Source organism: Arachis hypogaea, chromosome 16, assembly GCF_003086295.3.
Source record: "Arachis hypogaea cultivar Tifrunner chromosome 16, arahy.Tifrunner.gnm2.J5K5, whole genome shotgun sequence".
NCBI classification, from domain to species: domain Eukaryota; kingdom Viridiplantae; phylum Streptophyta; class Magnoliopsida; order Fabales; family Fabaceae; genus Arachis; species Arachis hypogaea.
This window is the reverse complement of record NC_092051.1, coordinates 101063682-101084154: the sequence shown is the minus strand read 5'-3', so window position 1 is coordinate 101084154 and position 20473 is coordinate 101063682. Positions and strand designations below refer to the sequence as shown.

Here is a 20473-nt window from a genome sequence, read left to right as displayed (position 1 = left end):
ATGCGAATTAACATCATTTAGAGGGTGATGGATTCATAACATTATGTAGAACCTATGCACAATTACTCAAGAGGGGGGGTGAATTGAGTATTGCAACAACAATGAATCTTTTTGCGAAAGTTAAAGACAATATACAAAAGTGTTATTGTACTAGTATTTTTCCAAGAGCTTAACTCAATTGCTAAGCATTTATAAGGAGCTTTTACTTTCCAATAGACACCAACTCAAATAAATTGATCAAGCTTTTCACCAATCGGACTTAAGCTATTTCTTAAGTACTTACGAAGCTACTTTTCAATCACAATTTATTTGCTCAAAGGTAAAAGACAATAATATAGAAGAGATGAGTTTGGAGAGATGCAAACGCTATTTAGAGTGGTTCGGCACAATCCTTGTCCTACGTCCACTTTCTTTCTCAATCGCTATTGAGAAGTTCCACTATTGCCAAGCTTCAAGGTGCTCGCGCAAAACCTTTTACAATCCGAGTCCTTAGTTTCTAACACCTCACGGTATATGATCACCACTCGTATACTAACCCACTCCACTTAGAGACTCCTTCTCTAAGATTTGCCTTGAGTACTTAGTATACTTCTTTAGTATCCTCACCGACTATAGTGTTTATAACTCTTGACTCAACCTTGGAGATCACACTCCAATTTACAAAGTGTTACAAGAAAACAATTCTCAAAGAATTGTTGAGATGAAATGAGTACTCTCTAGAAGAGTGTATAATTACAAGTTTAGCACTATTGAACCAATTGATATTGCTCTCTCAAATTGTGTATTATAACACCTTAAAAATGTGTAGAATGAAAGAATATGAACAAGATAGTTTGCAAATACTCACATGTGTGAAATAAGGCTTTAATCCATTTATTTATAGACTTCCCAAACCTTAGAAACGTTTGGGAGTTAATGGGATGGAGCCGTTTTGTTAAAACTAGCCGTTTTTTATGTTTTTGAATCATTTGCATCGATGCATAACACTTTGCATCGATGCAAATGTGTCTTTGAAGCTGAAATTTGAATTTTCAGCTAGGTTGCATCGATGCAAACATCTTTGCATCGATGCAACAAGTCGTTGCATGCTTTGCATCGATGCAAGATGAGTGTGCATCGATGCAAACCTTAAAGAATGGCTTAAAATCACTTCAAACTACTTAGGATTGATCTCAAACTTGTTGGAGTCAATTCCTATGCTTTTGTACCTTTGAAAACAAGTTTTTTAAACCATTTGGCTAGCATCGAATTGCAAGATGTGCATCAAAACATTTTGTGAGTGTGTGTTGAGAGATTTAGCAATTGGTTCTTAACAAGAAGTTACCTAAGTCCTAAGACACTATACTTGTCTTCAAATGTTGTGGACTTGAGTTTCTTGTTGTTGTTGTGTTGCTTTCAACTCTTCATTCCTCAACGTTGAATGTTGGTTGATCTTTCAATATGCTTGTTCATTCAAGTTGTTTGTTGGTTTGTCTTTCATGTCGTTTGTTGGTTTGTCATTCATCAAAACCTATGAATACAAACTTCGCATACAAGCAACATGATTTACAATTTCCCCCTTTTTGATAATGACAAACCAATTTTGAGGATATGCATTTATAAATGATTTTGAAAGCAACAATAATGCACTTTGTTTTATAGAAAGCTTTGGAGAAGACTTCACAAAAAAATTTTGCAGGAGTTCCCCCTAAATATGTGCATTTGTTCCCTTAATGGGCGTTTATCAAAGAAAACAATTTAGATATCAAAGTTTTTGCTTAGCGGAAGTCTTTTTGAAAACATTGTTTCGCAAACTTATTTCTTCTTTTCAAATCCTTAAACTTCTTCTTTTTCAAAAGTTTAAAATTTCAAATATCCTCAAACTTCTCTTCCCCTTTTGACATTATCAAAAAGAAAGGATTTTGAAATGTGTCATAGAAGCATGCATAAAACAATGAAAATAGATATTTCCCCTTTCAAAAGAATTTGATTTTCTCTTTTTATATATAAAACAAGCATGCATAATTCCCCCTAAATAAGTGAAATATATTAAAGCATGCTCATTAACTTAAAATAGGGGTACCAAGCCTATTTTGAGTTATTCACCAAATAAGCATACAAGCATTAATCATTAAACAAAATTATGAAGAGCATATCAAAATATTAAAACCATAATAGAAATCCTTAGCTTACTAGGAGTTAGTTTAACAATTCATATAATGAAATAAACATAAAGCAATAAAAAGTGACTTGATGAAGAGGAGACAATCAATCTTGGTCTTCATCATCATCAGTGTCCTCTTCATATGGTAGGTGGATCCCGAAATGCTCATATAAGTCATCAATACGACGATCCAAGCGACCCGTGCGACGATCTACACGAGACACACGACGATTAAGTGCTTCAAGTTGCCTACCATGCTCTACGTCAATCCTTTGGATGTTTTGGTTGATGGATTGTAATTCTCTCATTATATCAACCAAGGAGGGTGGTTCTTGAGCTTGAGGTGCTTGTGGAGGAGCTTCCTCTTGAGGACCTTGTTCATCAACATTTCTTCTTCCCATTTTGTTGAGAATATGAGTGTTGATACAAGATTGAGGTGGTACTTCCTTGGTAATCTCATTTGATACATCAATACCAACATAATCAAAGACTTTAGACCATAGGCAAAGGAATCCTAATCCACCATTCCTATCCTTCATCTTGAGCCTAACCATATGTTGTATTATAAAATATGGCCAATTAATCTTAATTCCATTCATCATAGCCCACATGACAATCAAATCTTCATCATTTACATTCGCATGCCCGGATATTCTAGGTTGCAATACATAGGTGACTAGATATAACAAAGTTCTATGTTCCGCACTCATTGAATTGCAACTAATTTTGGAATGAGCTCCTTGTACAAGATTGAACAAATGCATGGCATTGTCCTTTGAATAACCCCATTCATCAATTGGGGTTTTACCACCTTGAAACAAGTCACCTTGATTAGGCAGCTCCCAAATGGTGGCTAACTCATCACCATCTAGCCTATAATCCTTTCTTCCTATCTTGAAGAATAATGTGAAACTTGATTCATCTTCCTCATCAATCTCAATCATGAGTGTACTATAGGCTATGGCAACTAAATCCGGATAGAATTTACTCTTAATTTGAACAAAATCCATGAGACCTTGATGAACTAGAATAGCCTTAAGAGTATCAAAGTTATGAATGACAAGAAGGGTCGGATCCAAATACCTCGGAGGAATTTCCTTTCTTCCGGCGAGCCTTGCCTCATAGAATTGAAGATCTTCATTAGAAGCAAAGTACCTTGCCAAAGGATGATTATTTGGAGGTGGAACCACACTTGAAGAACCTTTTGACTTCTTGACGGTTCTCTTGATTCTAGGCATTGTGGATGATTTTGTTTTATGGGTTTTGTAGAGGAGAATGTGGGGACTTCAAATATGTAATTTGTTTGTAGTGGGTATCTAAGTTTTGTGAGTTGTATGAAGCTATATGTGAGCTTGTTTTGGAGGTAATGGAGGTTTGGAGGTGGAGATATGAGTTGTGAGGTTGAAGATGATGAAAAAGTGGGGTTTTGTTGCACAAAAATGCCAAATTTACGTGTTTTTATGTAATTTGGTCTTGTTTGCATCGATGCAATGGGCTTTGCATCGATGCACATAGCACGTCGTGTTCTTTGCATCGATGCAAAGCTTGGTTGCATCGATGCAACATGCATCATTTTGCCCAAAATCACCAAATTTTCATCCTTTGGTGGTTCTTTCTTCAATCCTTTGAGTTCCATCATGTATATACTCATTTAAACTATTATAAACTTCAATTTGTTGATCCTCCATTGTTTATAATCTTCAAATTCTTCAATCTACCTCAAGATTAATCACTCATTCATCAACTCATAAACCTACAAAACAATGGCTAATTGGATATCTCCAATGCTTAAGTTAGTAAGAGATAAAATAGCAATATAAATACAATGAATTCAAACAAATCATATTAGATTAGAATCCAAGATACCAAGTTCATTTCGGATGTTAAAAAAACTTTCTTTACATAAAGGTTTAGTGAAGATGTCCGCTAGTTGTTTACTAGTTTCGACAAATTCAATAACCACATCACCCTTTTCAACATGGTCTCTTATGAAGTGATGTCTAATCTCAATATGCTTGGTTCTTGAATGTTGAACCGGATTCTTGGTTAAATTTATTGCACTAGTATTATCACATTTGATAGGAATGTGATCAAGCATGAGTCCATAGTCCACAAGTTGTTGTTTCATCCATAAAATTTGGGCGCAACAACTACCGGCGGCTACATACTCGGCTTCGGCGGTAGATAAGGCTACACTTACTTGTTTCTTGCTATGCCATGAAACAAGAGAGTTTCCTAGCAAGTGACAAGTGCCGCTAGTGCTTTTCCTATCCAATTTGCAACCAGCAAAATCGGAATCGGAATAACCAATCAAATCACAAGTGGATCCTTTCGGATACCACAATCCAACATTTAATGTTCCTAGGAGATACTTCATAATCCTTTTCACCGCACTTAAGTGAGATTCCTTAGGATTAGTTTGGTATCTCGCACACATGCATACACTAAACATGATATCTGGCCTACTTGCCGTTAGATAAAGCAATGATCCTATCATGCCTCGATACTTCTTTACATCTATGTTTTTACCTTGTTCATCTTTGTCAAGGTAGCAAGTAGTGCTCATTGGTGTGTCCATTGCCTTAGCATTGTCCATTCCAAATCTTTTGAGCAATTCCTTGCAATATTTGGTTTGGCCAACGAAAGTTCCTTCTTTTCCTTGTTTGATTTGAAGACCAAGGAAGAAGTTGAGTTCGCCCATCATGGACATTTCAAATTCACTTTGCATGAGGTTTGAGAAAAACTTGCAAAGTGATTCGTTAGTTGAACCAAATATTATGTCATCGACGTAAACTTGTACCAAAAGGATATTTTTGTTTTCAATCATGATAAATAAAGTTGTATCAACCTTCCCTCTTCTAAAACCCTTTTCTATTAAAAACTTGCTCAAACGTTCATACCAAGCTCTTGGAGCTTGTTTAAGACCATAAAGAGCTTTCTTGAGTTTAAAAATATGATTAGGATTTTCATAATCCTCAAAACCGGGAGGTTGTTCAACATATACTTCTTCTTGAATGAAACCATTAAGAAAGGCACTCTTAACATCCATTTGATAAAGTTTGAAGTTATAAGAGGATGCAAAAGCAAGTAACATCCTAATAGCTTCTAATCTAGCTACGGGAGCATAAGTTTCGTCATAATCAATGCCTTCCTCTTGATTATAACCTTTAGCTACTAATCTAGCTTTGTTTCTAACAATTGTACCATTTTCATCGAGTTTATTTCTAAAAACCCATTTTGTTCCGACAATTGTTTGATTACTTGGTTTAGGCACCAATTCCCAAACGTCATTTCGTTTGAATTGGTTAAGCTCCTCTTGCATTGCCATAACCCAATGCTCATCATCAATTGTGGACTCAATGGTAGATGGTTCAATTTGAGAAACAAAAGCACTATATGTAAATAAATTTCTAAAAGAGGATCGAGTTGTTACCCCTTTCGAAACATTACCAATGACGTTGTCTAGAGGATGATCCTTTGAAGTACGCCAGTCCTTTGGAGGTGCATTTATTTGTGCTTGTGATGGTGCAATTTCTTCAACTTGAACATTATCCTTTGTTGTAGAGGCTTTATTTAAATCTTTTTCTTTGTCTTCACCATTCAAATTTAGTGAATCAAAGTTTTCTACATTTTCATCAAAATCTTTTCTAGCATAACAACGGTTAGTTTCATCAAAAGCGACATGAATACTTTCTTCCATAGTCATGATGCGTTTATTATATACTCTAAAAGCTTTGCTAGTTAAAGAGTAGCCTAAGAAGATTCCTTCATCAGCCTTAGCATCAAATTTGCCTAAGTTATCTTTTCCATTATTTAGAATAAAGCATTTACAGCCAAAGACGTGAAGGTGGGAAATATTTGGCTTTCTTCCTTTGTACAATTCGTACGGTGTTTTCTTAAGAATAGGTCGAATGATAATCCTATTCATAACATAACACGCGGTACTAACCGCATCCGCCCAAAAGTACTTAGGAATATTAGCCTCATTGAGCATAGTTCTCGCCATTTCTTCTAAATGACGATTTTTCCTTTCAACCACACCATTTTGTTGTGGTGTTCTAGGAGAGGAAAAATTATGCTCAATGCCATTTTCTTCACAAAAAGTTTCAAAAAGATTGTTTTCAAATTCTCCACCATGATCACTTCTAATAGATGATATATGCAAATTCTTTTCATTTTGAATAACTTTGGCTAATCTTTTGAATGCTCGAAATGCATCACTCTTGTTTGCTAGAAACAAGGTCCATGTAAATCGAGAGTAATCATCAACAATAACTAAAGCATAGTAATTGCCACCAAAGCTCATAGTCCTGGAAGGACCAAATAAATCCATGTGCAAAAGTTGTAATGGCCTTGTTGTCGAAACAATGTTTTTAGATTTAAAAGAGGCCTTTACTTGTTTTCCCTTTTGACATGCGTCGCAAAGGATGTCTTTTTCAAAACGTAGCTTTGGTAAGCCAATTACTAACTCTTTAGAGACCAACTTGCTAAGATGGTCCATGTTAGCATGAGCTACTCTACGATGCCATAACCAAGTTTCATCATTTTTACTAACAAGGCATTTCACATCATTTGAGGAAACTTCATCTATATTAATCATGTATACATTGTCAACACGGTGTCCAATTAGCACAATTTCATTAGTGTCTTGCCTTTTTATCAAACAACATTTTGAGTCAGAGGTAACTAAGTTTCCTTTGTCACAAAGTTGGCTAACACTAATGAGATTATGTTTGAGACCTTTGACAAGTATAACATTATCTATGGAGGTAGAAGAATTTTTACCAACTTTTCCAACGCCGATTACTTTGCCGGTGTTGTTATCTCCATAGATCACATTTCCTCCGTTTGTAGGCTCTATTGCGGTGAACTTTGATTCATCGCCGGTCATGTGTTTGGAGCATCCACTATCAACATACCAATTTGTATCCTTAGCTCCAACACGTACCTACAAAACAATTAAAATTAGGATTTAGGTACCCAAGTGAATTTGGGTCCTTGATGGTTAGTATGAGCATAATGCCCATAAGGTGCCCATCTCGTATCTTGACTACGAAAGTTTATATGTTTAATTCTAGTAAAGCATACGGGTGCTATATGACCTACTTTATTGCAATAATGACATATGACATTTGGATTATGCATCCTATGCATGTTTCTAAATGGTTGCCTAGGTTGTTTCCTAAATGCAACATCTTTTGATCTATATGCATTGTGATTATAATTTCTAAATGAAGCATGTTGAGGAGGATGTTTAAAGCCTTCATTCCTTTTAGGCATGCTTGCCTTTTGGGCTTGCGGTTGCCTAATAGGAGTTTTAGTATTTTTAAATTTTCCTTTTTCAAAACCTAAACCTTCCTTATTATGAACATGCTTTTGATTTTTCAACATTTTATCTAAGTTCTTTGAAGATTCATTGAACTTAGCTAAAGTGTTCTTAAGATTTGTAATTTCATTTTCATGCATTTTACAAGATTTGTATGGATCACTACTTGTGCTACACTTATCTTTTCCAAGATTGATATTCTCATTTTTCAACATCTCATTTTGTTTTAAAAGATCCATATTCTTTTTCTTTAGGAGAGAATAATCTTGGGTAAGTTTTGTGTACACCTCAAGTAAGGCATCATATTCATCTTGTAAATTAAAAGAAGTGGAGTTGTCATTACTAACCTTTTCTTCGCTTGCCATTAAGCAAAGATTTGCAACCTCGTCGTCATCGGAGTCAGATTCATCCTCGTTCTCCCATGATATGTATGCTTTCTCCTTCTTCTTAAATTTCTTGTTTTTGTCCTCCTTTTGAAGTTTTGGACAATTGGGTTTAGTGTGTCCAACTTCTCCACACTCATAGCATTTTGGTACCTTTGTTTTGCTCTTGAAGTTTTTCTTCATTGCAAACTTATTGAATCTTTTTAATAAGAGTGCAAATTCTTCATCTCCTTCTTCTTCATTATCATCACTCTCTTCTTGTAGTGATGTTGTTTTAAGGGCGAGACTTTTCTTCTTGCTTTCTTCACCTTTTTGTCTATTTAGCATAGTCATCTCATAGGTGAGAAGATTACCTCGTAGTTGATCAAATGTAAGTTGATCATAGAGCCTTCCTTCCACAATGGCGTTCACTTTGGAGTTCCATTTTGGTGTAAGGCTTGTAAGCACCTTGGTCACAATTTGTTTATCATTGTATTTTGTGCCAAGCATGCTTAGGTTGTTGAAGATCTTGGAGAGTCTTTCAAGAGCTTCTTCAATGCTCTCTTCATCTTTCATTTTAAAATTTTCCCATTCATGAACCAACATAAATACCTTTGATTCTTTAACGTGGTCGGTTCCTTCGTAAGTGATTTGGAGTTTATCCCAAATCTCTTTAGCGGTTTCACATGTAGAGATCTTCATATAATCATGCTCGTTAAGTGCACAATGAATGAAGTTGATGGCTTTATCATTCATTGCCACTTTCTTCCAATCATCGTCATTATATTCACTTTCTCCTTTCGGTACTTGCTTTAAGACGGAGACTTCTCCTTCTTTAGCGCTTGTTGTCTTTGTTGGAATGTGATTTCCATTCTCAATCACTTTCCAAATTCTCACATCTTGAGAACGGATCCAAATTCTCATCTTATTTTTCCAATAAGAGTAATTTGTTCCGCTAAAAAGAGGAGGTCTAGCGGTTGAGTTACCTTCACTAGTGTTGTTGTTGTTAAAGCTTGTGCTTGCCATGATCTTTTCCCTTAAACGGTTAAGTCTTTCAAAGGGTTAAGCTCTGATGCCACTTGTAGAACCTATGCACAATTACTCAAGAGGGGGGGTGAATTGAGTATTGCAACAACAATGAATCTTTTTGCGAAAGTTAAAGACAATATACAAAAGTGTTATTGTACTAGTATTTTTCCAAGAGCTTAACTCAATTGCTAAGCATTTATAAGGAGCTTTTACTTTCCAATAGACACCAACTCAAATAAATTGATCAAGCTTTTCACCAATCGGACTTAAGCTATTTCTTAAGTACTTACGAAGCTACTTTTCAATCACAATTTATTTGCTCAAAGGTAAAAGACAATAATATAGAAGAGATGAGTTTGGAGAGATGCAAACTCTATTTAGAGTGGTTCGGCACAATCCTTGTCCTACGTCCACTTTCTTTCTCAATCGCTATTGAGAAGTTCCACTATTGCCAAGCTTCAAGGTGCTCGCGCAAAACCTTTTACAATCCGAGTCCTTAGTTTCTAACACCTCACGGTATATGATCACCACTCGTATACTAACCCACTCCACTTAGAGACTCCTTCTCTAAGATTTGCCTTGAGTACTTAGTATACTTCTTTAGTATCCTCACCGACTATAGTGTTTATAACTCTTGACTCAACCTTGGAGATCACACTCCAATTTACAAAGTGTTACAAGAAAACAATTCTCAAAGAATTGTTGAGATGAAATGAGTACTCTCTAGAAGAGTGTATAATTACAAGTTTAGCACTATTGAACCAATTGATATTGCTCTCTCAAATTGTGTATTATAACACCTTAAAAATGTGTAGAATGAAAGAATATGAACAAGATAGTTTGCAAATACTCACATGTGTGAAATAAGGCTTTAATCCATTTATTTATAGACTTCCCAAACCTTAGAAACGTTTGGGAGTTAATGGGATGGAGCCGTTTTGTTAAAACTAGCCATTTTTTATGTTTTTGAATCATTTGCATCGATGCATAACACTTTGCATCGATGCAAATGTGTCTTTGAAGCTGAAATTTGAATTTTCAGCTAGGTTGCATCGATGCAAACATCTTTGCATCGATGCAACAAGTCGTTGCATGCTTTGCATCGATGCAAGATGAGTGTGCATCGATGCAAACCTTAAAGAATGGCTTAAAATCACTTCAAACTACTTAGGATTGATCTCAAACTTGTTGGAGTCAATTCCTATGCTTTTGTACCTTTGAAAACAAGTTTTTAAACCATTTGGCTAGCATCGAATTGCAAGATGTGCATCAAAACATTTTGTGAGTGTGTGTTGAGAGATTTAGCAATTGGTTCTTAACAAGAAGTTACCTAAGTCCTAAGACACTATACTTGTCTTCAAATGTTGTGGACTTGAGTTTCTTGTTGTTGTTGTGTTGCTTTCAACTCTTCATTCCTCAACGTTGAATGTTGGTTGATCTTTCAATATGCTTGTTCATTCAAGTTGTTTGTTGGTTTGTCTTTCATGTCGTTTGTTGGTTTGTCATTCATCAAAACCTATGAATACAAACTTCGCATACAAGCAACATGATTTACAATTTATAACTTTAAGACATAGTTACTAACTACTAATGATCATGTAATGAAGACACAAACACAGATAAGCACATAACATAGAAAACGAAAAATAGAAGAAATAAGAACAAGGAATGAATCCACCTTAGTAATGGTGGCGTTTCCTTCTTGAGGAACCAATGATGTCCTTGAGCTCTTCTATGTCTCTTCCTTGTCTTTGTTGCTCCTCCTTCATTGCTTTTAGATCTTCTCTGATTTCATGAAGGATGATGGAGTGCTCTTGATGTTCCACCCTTAGTTGCTTCCAATAATTGTGTGGAAGAAAATGTATCCCCTGAGGTATCTCAGGGATCTCTTAATTTGCAGTCAAATGTTCTACTACTGAGCTATAGACCCTTGATGGAAGCTTTTGTCTTCCCTTTCCTCTTTCTAGAGGTTTCTCTGGCCTTAGGTGCCATCAATGGTTATGGAAAAAAAAAAACAAAAAAGCTATGCTTTTACCACACCAAACTTAGAATGTTGCTCGCCCTCGAGCAAAAGAAGAAAGAATAGAAGAATAAGAAGAAGATATGGAGGAGATGGAGGGAGATGTGTATTCGGCCATATGGGTGGGATTGGGTGGGAAAGAGATGTTGAATTTTGAAGGAAAGTGGGTGTTTGGATGTGAGTGGTAAAGGGTTAATTAGGGAAGAGTGTTTATTGGGAATAGAGGATGATTGAGAAGAGAGAAGAGAGTGAGTGGAGGTGGGTGGGGATCCTGTGGGGTCCACAGATCCTGAGGTGATCCTGTGAGGTCCACAGATCTTGAGGTGTCAAGGCATTTACATCCCTGCACCAATTTAGGCATGTAAAATGCCCTTGCACACAACTCTGGGCGTTCAGCGCCAGGTTGGTGCCCATTTTGGGCGTTCAACGCCCATTTGCTGCCATTTCTGGCGTTGAACGCCAGAACAATGCTTGTTCTGAGCGTTCAGCGCCAGGATGCTGCCCATTCTGGGCGTTCAGCGCCAGAACCATGCTCTGTTCTGGCGTTTGAACGCCAGGCAGATGCTCCTCCAGGGTGTGATTTTTCTTCTACTGTTTTTGATTCCGTTTTCAATTTTTATATTTATTTTGTGACTCCACATGATCATGAACCTAAGAAAACATGAAAAACAATAAAAATAAGAATTAGATAAACATTGGGTTGCCTCCCAACAAGCGCTTCTTTAATGTCAATAGCTTGACAGTGGGCTCTCATGGAGCCTTACAGATGTGCAGAGCTTTGTTGAGACTCTCCAACACCAAACTTAGAGTTTGGATATGGGAGTTCAACACCAAACTTAGAGTTTGGTTGTGGCCTCCCAACACCAAACTTATAGTTTGACTGTGGGGGCTCTGGTTGACTCTGCTTGGAGAGAAGCTTTTTCTGCTTCCTCTCCATGGTTGCAGAGGGGGATCCTTGACTTTTAAACACAAGGGAGTCCTCATTCCATTGAAGGAATATTTCACCTCTGTCAACATCAATCACAGCTCTTGCTGTGGCCAGGAAAGGTCTTCCTAGGATGATGGATTCATCCTCTTCCTTTCCAGTATCCAGGACTATGAAATCAGCAGGGATGTAAAGGCCTTCAACCTTTACTAACACGTCCTCTACTTGTCCATAAGCCTGTTTTCTAGAGCTGTCTGCCATCTCTAATGAGATTTTAGCAGCTTGCACCCAGTTTCTCTATTACAGAGAGGGGCATGAGGTTTATTCCTGAACCAAGGTCACACAGAGCCTTAAAGACCATGGTGCCTATGGTGCAGGGTATTATCAACTTTCCAGGATCCTGTCTCTTCTGAGGCAATGTCAGTTGATCCAGATCACTTAGTTCATTGATGAACAAGGGAGGTTCAACTTCCCAAGTATCAATGCCAAATAATTTGGCATTCAGCTTCATGATTGCACCAAGAAACTTGGCAGTTTGCTCTTCAGTAACATCCTCATTCTCTTCAGAAGAGGAATACTCATCAGAGCTCATGAAGCGCATAAGGAGGTTCAATGGAATCTCTATGGTCTCTAGATGAGCCTCAGAGTCCTTTGGTTCCTCAGAGGGAAGCTCCTTATTGACCACTGGACGTCCCAGGAGGTCTTCCTCCTTGGGATTCATGTCCTCTCCTCTCCTCACAGGTTCGGCCATGGCGCTTATGTCAATGGCCTTGCACTCTCCTTTTGGATTCTCTTCTGTATTGCTTGGGAGAGTACTAGGAGGGATTTCAGTGATCCTTTTACTCAGCTGGCCCACTTGTGCTTCCAGATTTCTAATGGAAGATCTTGTTTCATTCATGAAACTTACAGTGGCCTTAGATAGATCAGAGACTAAGTTTGCTAAATTAGAAGTATTTTGTTCAGAGTTCTCTGTCTGTTGCTGAGTGGATGATGGAAAAGGCTTGCTATTGCTAAACCTATTTCTTCCACCATTATTAAAGCCTTGTTGAGGCTTTTGATCCTTCCATGAGAGATTTGGATGATTTCTCCATGATGAGTTATAGGTGTTTCCATAAGGTTCACCTAAATAATTCACCTCTGCTATTGCAGGGTTCTCAGGATCATAAGCTTCTTCTTCATAAGAAGCCTCTTGAGTACTGTTGGATGCAGCTTGCATTCCATGCAGACTCTGAGAGATCATATTGACTTGCTGAGTCAATATTTTATTCTGAGCCAATATGGCATTCAGAGTATCAACTTCAAGAACTCCCTTCTTCATAGGCGTCCCATTACTCACAGGATTCCTTTCAGAAGTGTACATGAACTAGTTATTAGCAACCATGTCAATGAGTTCTTGAGCTTCTGCAGGCGTTTTCTTTAGGTAAATGGATCCACCTGCAGAAGTGTCCAGTGACATCTTTGATAGCTCAGATAAACCATCATAGAATATATCCAGGATGGTCCATTCTGAAAGCATGTCAGAAGGACACTTTTTGGTCAACTGTTTGTATCTTTCCCAAGCTTCACAGAGGGATTCACCTTCTTTCTGTCTGAAGGTTTGAACATCAGCTCTAAGCTTGCTCAGCTTTTGAGGAGGAAAGTACTTGGCTAAGAAAGTCGTGACCAGCTTATCCCAAGAGTTCAGGCTGTCTTTGGGTTGAGAATCCAACCATAATCTAGCTCTGTCTCTTACAGCAAAAGGGAAAAGCATGAGCCTGTAGACTTCAGGATCTACTCCATTAGTCTTAACAGTATCACATATCTGCAAGAATTCAGTTAAGAACTGAAAAGGATCTTCAGATGGAAGTCCATGAAACTTGCAGTTCTGCTGCATCAAAGAAACTAATTGAGGTTTCAGCTCAAAGTTGTTTGCTCCAATGGCAGGAATGGAGATGCTTCTTCCATGTAAATTGGAATTAGGTGCAGTAAAGTCACCAAGCATCTTCCTTACATTATTATCATTTTTGGCTGCCATCTCCTTTTTCTGTTCAAAAATTTCTGAAAGGTTATTTCTGGATTGTTGTAATTTAGCTTCTCTTAATTTTCTCTTCAGAGTCCTTTCAGGTTCTGGATCTGCTTCCACAAGAATGTTCTTATCCTTTCTCCTGCTCATATGACAAAGAAGAGGGCACAGAAAAATAATAATAATAATAGAGATCCTTTATACCACAGTATAGGGATCCCTGTGTGAGTAGAAGAAGAGGGGGAGACAAAGAATGTAATATAATGGAAGAAACACAACTGTGAGGATGGCAGAGATGTGAGATGAGATGTTAGGATATGAATGAATAAATAGAATAAGATAGGGGAGGGATAATTTTCGAAAATTATTTTGAAAAAGAGTTAGTGATTTTCGAAAATGGTTTTTGAAAATTGTTAGTATTTTTTTCGAAATTTTTTTTTAAATTAAAAATAAAAATAAGAATAATTAGTTAATTAAAAAGAAATTTTTGAAAAAGAGGAAAGATATTTTCGAAAATTAGAGAGAGAGAGTTAGTTAGGTAGTTTTGAAAAAGTTAAGAAACAAACAAAAAGTTAGTTAGTTAGTTGAAACAAATTTTGAAAAGATAAGAAGTTAGGAAGTTAGAAAAGATATTTGAAAAGATATTTTTGAAAAAGATAAGATAAGAAGATATTTTTGAAAAGATATGATTGAAATTAGTTTTGAAAAAGATTTGATTTTTGAAATCACAATTAATGACTTGATTCACAAGAAATCACAAGATATGATTCTAGAACTTAAAGTTTGAATCTTTCTTAACAAGCAAGTAACAAACTTGAAATTTTTGAATCAAAACATTAATTGCTATTGTTATTTTCGAAAATTTGGTATAAAAATAAGAAAAAGATTTTTGAAAAAGATTTTTGGAATTTTCGAAAATAACTAAGAAATTTTGAAAAAGATTTGATTTTTGAAAAAAAAAGATTTTGAAAAAGATAAGATTTTCAAATTGAAAATTTGATTTGACTCATGAGAAACAACTTGATTTTAAAAGTTTTTGAAAAAGTCAACTCAAATTTTCGAATTTGATGAGAGAAAAAGGGGAAGATATTCTTTTTGATTTTTTGAATTTTTATGAAAACATGAAAATTATGCAATGCATGAAATTTTTAGATCAAAACAATGAATGCATGCAAGAATGCTATGAATGTCAAGATGAACACCAAGAACACTATGAAGAACATGATGAACATCAAGAACATATTTTTGAAAAATTTTTAATGCAAAGAAAACATGCAAGACACCAAACTTAGAATTCTTTAATGCTTACGCACTAAGAATTCAAGAATGCATATGATAAACATGAAAAGACACAAAACAAAAAATCATCAAGATCAAACAAGAAGACTTACCAAGAACAACTTGAAGATCATGAAGAACACCATGAATGCATGAAATTTTCGAAAAATGCAAGATGCACATGCAATTGACACCAAACTTATGATATGACTCAAGACTCAAACAAGAACACAAAATATTTTTGATTTTTATGATTTTCTAAATTTTTTTTTTATTTTTTTTTCGAAAATTATTGTGAAAAATAAAAATAAGGATTTCAAAATTTTTAATATGAATTCCAGGAATCTTGCCATGTTAGTCTTAAAGCTCCAATTAAAGGGTCAGGCATGGCTTAATAGCCAGCCAAGCTTTAGTATATAATTACATGGATTGGAGTGATTAGTTGAATGCCAATCCCAAAGTAGTTTGGGTATGGCTTTACAGCCAGATAGGCTTCAACATGCTTCATGAAACACTAGAATTCATTCTTAAAAATTCTGAAGAAAAGTGATATTTTTGAAAACATTTTTTTTTTCGAAAACAAGTGAGAAATTTTTGAAAGGTTTTTGAAAAATTTTTTGAAAGAAAAACAAAAAGAAAATTACCTAATCTGAGCAACAAGATGAACCGTCAGTTGTCCAAACTCAAACAATCCCCGGCAACGGCGCCAAAAACTTGGTGCACGAAATTGTGATCTCCAGGCTCAAACTATTCCTGGCACGTGAGCAACTTGGTACGCGTAATCGTGATTACACGTTCATAATATGTCACAACTTCGATACAACTAACCAGCAAGTGCACTGGGTCGTCCAAGTAATACCTTACGTGAGTAAGGGTCGAATCCCACGGAGATTGTTGGTATGAAGCAAGCTATGGTCACCTTGCAAATCTCAGTCAGGCAGATATAAAGTGATAATGGTGTTTTCGAATATTATATAATAAGATAGGGATAGAGGTACTTATGTAAATCATTGGTAGGAATTTCAGATAAGCGAATGGAGATGCTTTTCGTTCCTCTGAACCTCTGCTTTCCTGCTATCTTCATCCAATCGGTCTTACTCCTTTCCATGGCTGGCTTTATGCAAGGGCATCACCGTTGTCAGTGGCTACATCCCCTCCTCTCAGTGAAAGATATGCTCACATGCTCTGTCACAGCACGGCCAATCATCTGTCGGTTCTCGATCATGCTGGAATAGGATTCACCCTCCTTTTGCGTCTGTCACTAACGCCCAACAATCGCGATTTTGAAGCTCGTCACAGTCATTCAATCATTGAATCCTACTCAGAATACCACAGACAAGGTTTAGACCTACCGGATTCTCTTGAATGCCGCCATCATTCTAGCTTACGCCACGAAGATTCTGGTTAGGAGATCTAAGAGATATTCATTCTAGCTTAATTCATGTAGAACAGAAGTGTTTGTCAGGCACGCGTTCATAAGGGAGAAGGATGATGAGCGTCACACATAATCATCACCTTCATCACGTTCTTGGGTGCGAATGGATATCTTAGAAGCGAAATAAGAAGAATTGAATAGAAAACAGTAGTACTTGCATTAATCTTTGAGGTACAGCAGAGCTCCACACCTTAATCTATGGAGTGTAGAAACTCTACCGTTAAAAATACATAAGTGAAGGTCCAGGCATGGCCGAGATAGCCAGCCCCCTAAAACGTGATCAAAGGATCATAAGGTAATCCAAAGATGCCTAATACAATAGTAAGAGGTCCTATTTATAATAAACTAGCTACTAGGGTTTACATGAGTAAGTATTTGATGCATAAATCCACTTCCGGGGCCCACTTGGTGTGTGTTTGGGCTGAACTTAAGTGTTGTACGTGCAGAGGCCGTTTGTGGAGTTGAACGCCAGCTTTTGTGCCAGTTTGGGCGTTCAACTCTGGTTTTGGCTCCTTTTCTGGCGCTGGACGCCATATTTGGGCAGAAAGCTGGCATTGAACGCCAGTTTACGTCATCTATTCTTGGCCAAAGTATGGACTATTATATATTGCTGGAAAGCCCTGGATGTCTACTTTCCAACACAATTAGAATCGCGCCATTTCGAGTTCTGTAGCTCCAGAAAATCCACTTTGAGTGCAGGGAGGTCAGAATCCAACAGCATCAGCAGTCCTTTTTCAACCTCTGAATCTGATTTCTGCTCAAGTCCCTCAATTTCAGCCAGAAAATACCTGAAATCACAGAAAAATACACAAACTCATAGTAAAGTCCAGAAATGTGAATTTAACACAAAATCTATTAAAAACATCCCTAAAAGTAACTAGATCCTACTAAAAACATACTAAAAACAATGTCAAAAAGCGTATAAATTATCCGCTCATCAACACCCAATCAGTTCTCTTCCCTCTGGCAGCGGTACCAAATCCAGGTTCTGGTTTGCATAAGAGCTACATATTCTTCATCCATTGCTTGCTTCTAATGAGGTATTGTGAGAGCCTCTTTGTAATTCTTTGGCTCCAAAGAAGGGGTGAGCTAACCTTGATATACTTTGGGTTTAAAAATACCATTTCTCGACCGTGTGACCATGGGATGTTGGGATTGTGGAGGTGTAGAAGAGGCCTAAATAGGTTGCGGAGAAGGGGCAGGTGTAGGTGGTGATAGATTGTTGGAGTTGATTGATAAAGGCACGACAGTGAAGGAGTTAATGGTGTCTAGTAAAGCAATTTGGAGTTGTGATATAGGGTTATTAGTGATGACAAGTCATCATATGCTAGCTTTTCAAGCAAATTTCACTTGTTTCATTAGTTTTTATGCATTTTCTTACATTGTAAATTAGTAATTTGGAGTGAAATTGTATGGTTTCTTTGAATCAATCAACCACCCTTTAATTGGCACAAAATCATAAGGTTTAAGCTTGAATTAATTGGTTTTTAAATGAATTTTAAACCTTGTAAATTTGGTGATACTTTGATTGGTTGTTTTGATTTTTTGCAGGTGAAGAAAAGAAAAAATTAAGAAAAGCGTGCCCAAAGGAAACAAAAAGTGTAGCCAAAGAAAGAAAGAAGCATGGCTTAAGGAGGAGGAAATCGTGGCACATACAAGGAGCAAGAGCCTAAAGCTCTTGCCAAGAGCCTAGAGCTCTTGTAGAGAGCTTTACTTCAAAGGCCAAAGGCCAAGCATGGGGAGAGCTAGGCTCTCCACAAGAACCGAGCGCTACATATCAAGGAGGGAGCAAGGCAAAATTTTCAAAGCTCAGCTCTCCCCAAGAGCTTTTTCGGGCTTGCCTCAAGGAAAATCAAGAAAGAAAAGCTTGCCAATGCACTCACCAAGGTTTGAACTCAAGACCAAAGGGGGAGGGGGCAGCGCTACCTCACAAGAAAAACAAGCCAAAATTGGCTTGTTTTCACTCCATGGGATTCTAACTAAGGACTTCAAGGAAGCAAGGCATTAGGCGCTACTCATGTGCCAAGGAAAAGGAGCCAGCAAATGCTCTCCCAAGAGTTCGAATATGGGACCTCACCAAGGATGAAGAGAAAGCTCTTGCCAAGAGCTTGAAGCTCTCACAAGGAGCGCTACTTCTCTTGTGATGTCACGCAACAAATTGGCACAAAGAGGGAACCAAAGCTCGGCTCTTGCAAGCACCCGAGCCTAGCCCTGGGAGCAACACCCTTGGGCTAGGAAATTCACCAAAAATTCAAATTAAATCTATTTCTTCACCAAATTTAGAAGCCCACCCAAATTCTTAGATCCAAATTAGGAAGTGTATAAATAGAAGCTAGTTTAATTTAGAGAGGACTTTTGCTTTCATTTTGGAATTTGACACTTTTACTTTCTTTTGAATTTTTACTTTGGATCTTGGAGAATTGGGAAGGAGAATTGATCTCTCTTCTTCCTTGTTCTTGTTTCTGCACTCTTTATTTCTTTTCTTGGATCTTGGATGTTGAGAATTAAGGAAATTCTGTCTCAATCTCTCCTTGAGATCTCTTTGTTCCTTTCTCTGCATAATTCAAGATTTGGTGATTTGAATTCAAATTTCTTTACTGTTTTGATCTTTAATTTATTTGCAATTGTTCTTTGAGATGGATCAAGGAAGGCAGTGAGATCTAGACTTGGATTTCTAGTCTCTTGACCCCTGAGATCTGCATTTTCATTTTAGTTCATTTGCTGAATGCTTCTTCAAGCTAATTTACTTTTCTGTCTGAGATCTACTTCAGTTCAATTCATCTTCTACTCTTTTACTTGTTGCAATTTACTCTTCTTTGTTTAAATTCTGCAATCCCAGCTCCCTGAGCCCTTTATCATTCAAGCAATTTACATTTCTTGCACTTTATGTTTTAGCTATTTACATTTCTTGCAATCTAGGTTTCTGCAATTTACATTACTTGCACTTTAAGATTCAGCTCTTTTAATTCTTCTGCACTTTAATTTCTTGTCAATTATCCCTCTCCCTTTAAATTTCATGCAATTTAACTTCTGTTGGATACAAATCACTCAAATCAACTCTTGTTCGCTTGACTAAACCAACCACCTAACTCAAATTGCTCAATCCTTCAATCCCTGTGAGATCGACCTCACTCATGTGAGTTATTATTACTTGATGCGACCCGGTCCACTTGCCGGTGAGATTTGTGTTGGATCATTTTTCACACATCAAGTTTTTGGCGCCGTTGCCGGGGATTGATTAGATTGACAATGATTAAGGATGGTGGTGGTCTAGATCAAGTACTTTTTCTTTTCTGTTTCTTTAATTTTTGACTAACACACTAACTGTTTAAATTTTTGCTTAAGCTAACTAAAACTTCACTTTAGCAATAGAGTGAAGTTTTCCTGGTTTTTTTGGTTTTGTGTGATTTTTATGATTGGTTTGTATGTTAGGGACAAGGGGAGCTATACCCACCTTTTGTGAACAAGATGAAAGAACCCTCAGGAGATTAAGAAGAGAAGCAAGAGGGAAAAGTGTTGTTGGAGAGGAAGAGTTCCAGCAAATAGAGGAACACTCAACTAACACAACAAATCCACCAGCAGGAGTAGCCAACAACAACAACAATCCACCACAGTAGAGAGTTTTGGCGTCATATACATTTGCAAATCCTAGACATTGTGGGAGTAGCATTCTTACCCCCAAATGTTAATGCAAATAATTTTGAACTGAAGCCACAACTCATCACCTTGGTTCAAAACAACTGCTCCTATGGAGGAGGACCACTTGAAGATCCAAACCAACACTTATCCACTTTTCTGAGGATTTGTGATACTGTCAAAACTAATGGTGTGCATCCTGACATCTACAAGCTATTGTTATTCCCTTTCTCCCTCAGAGACAAAGCCACCCAATTGTTGGAGTCATTTCCAAGAGATAGCATCAACAATTGGGAAGATCTAGTGAGCAAGTTCTT

General features: G+C 37.0%; 1 non-coding gene across 1 annotated transcript; it reads left to right on the top strand.

Annotated features, from left to right (window-relative positions):
- Nucleotides 1–13315: 13315 nt before the first annotated feature.
- LOC112760737 (small nucleolar RNA R71) lies at nucleotides 13316–13423 on the top strand. Its single transcript, XR_003181164.1, has one exon. It is a non-coding gene; the product is annotated as a small nucleolar RNA R71 (small nucleolar RNA).
- The last annotated feature ends 7050 nt before the right edge of the window (nucleotides 13424–20473 follow it).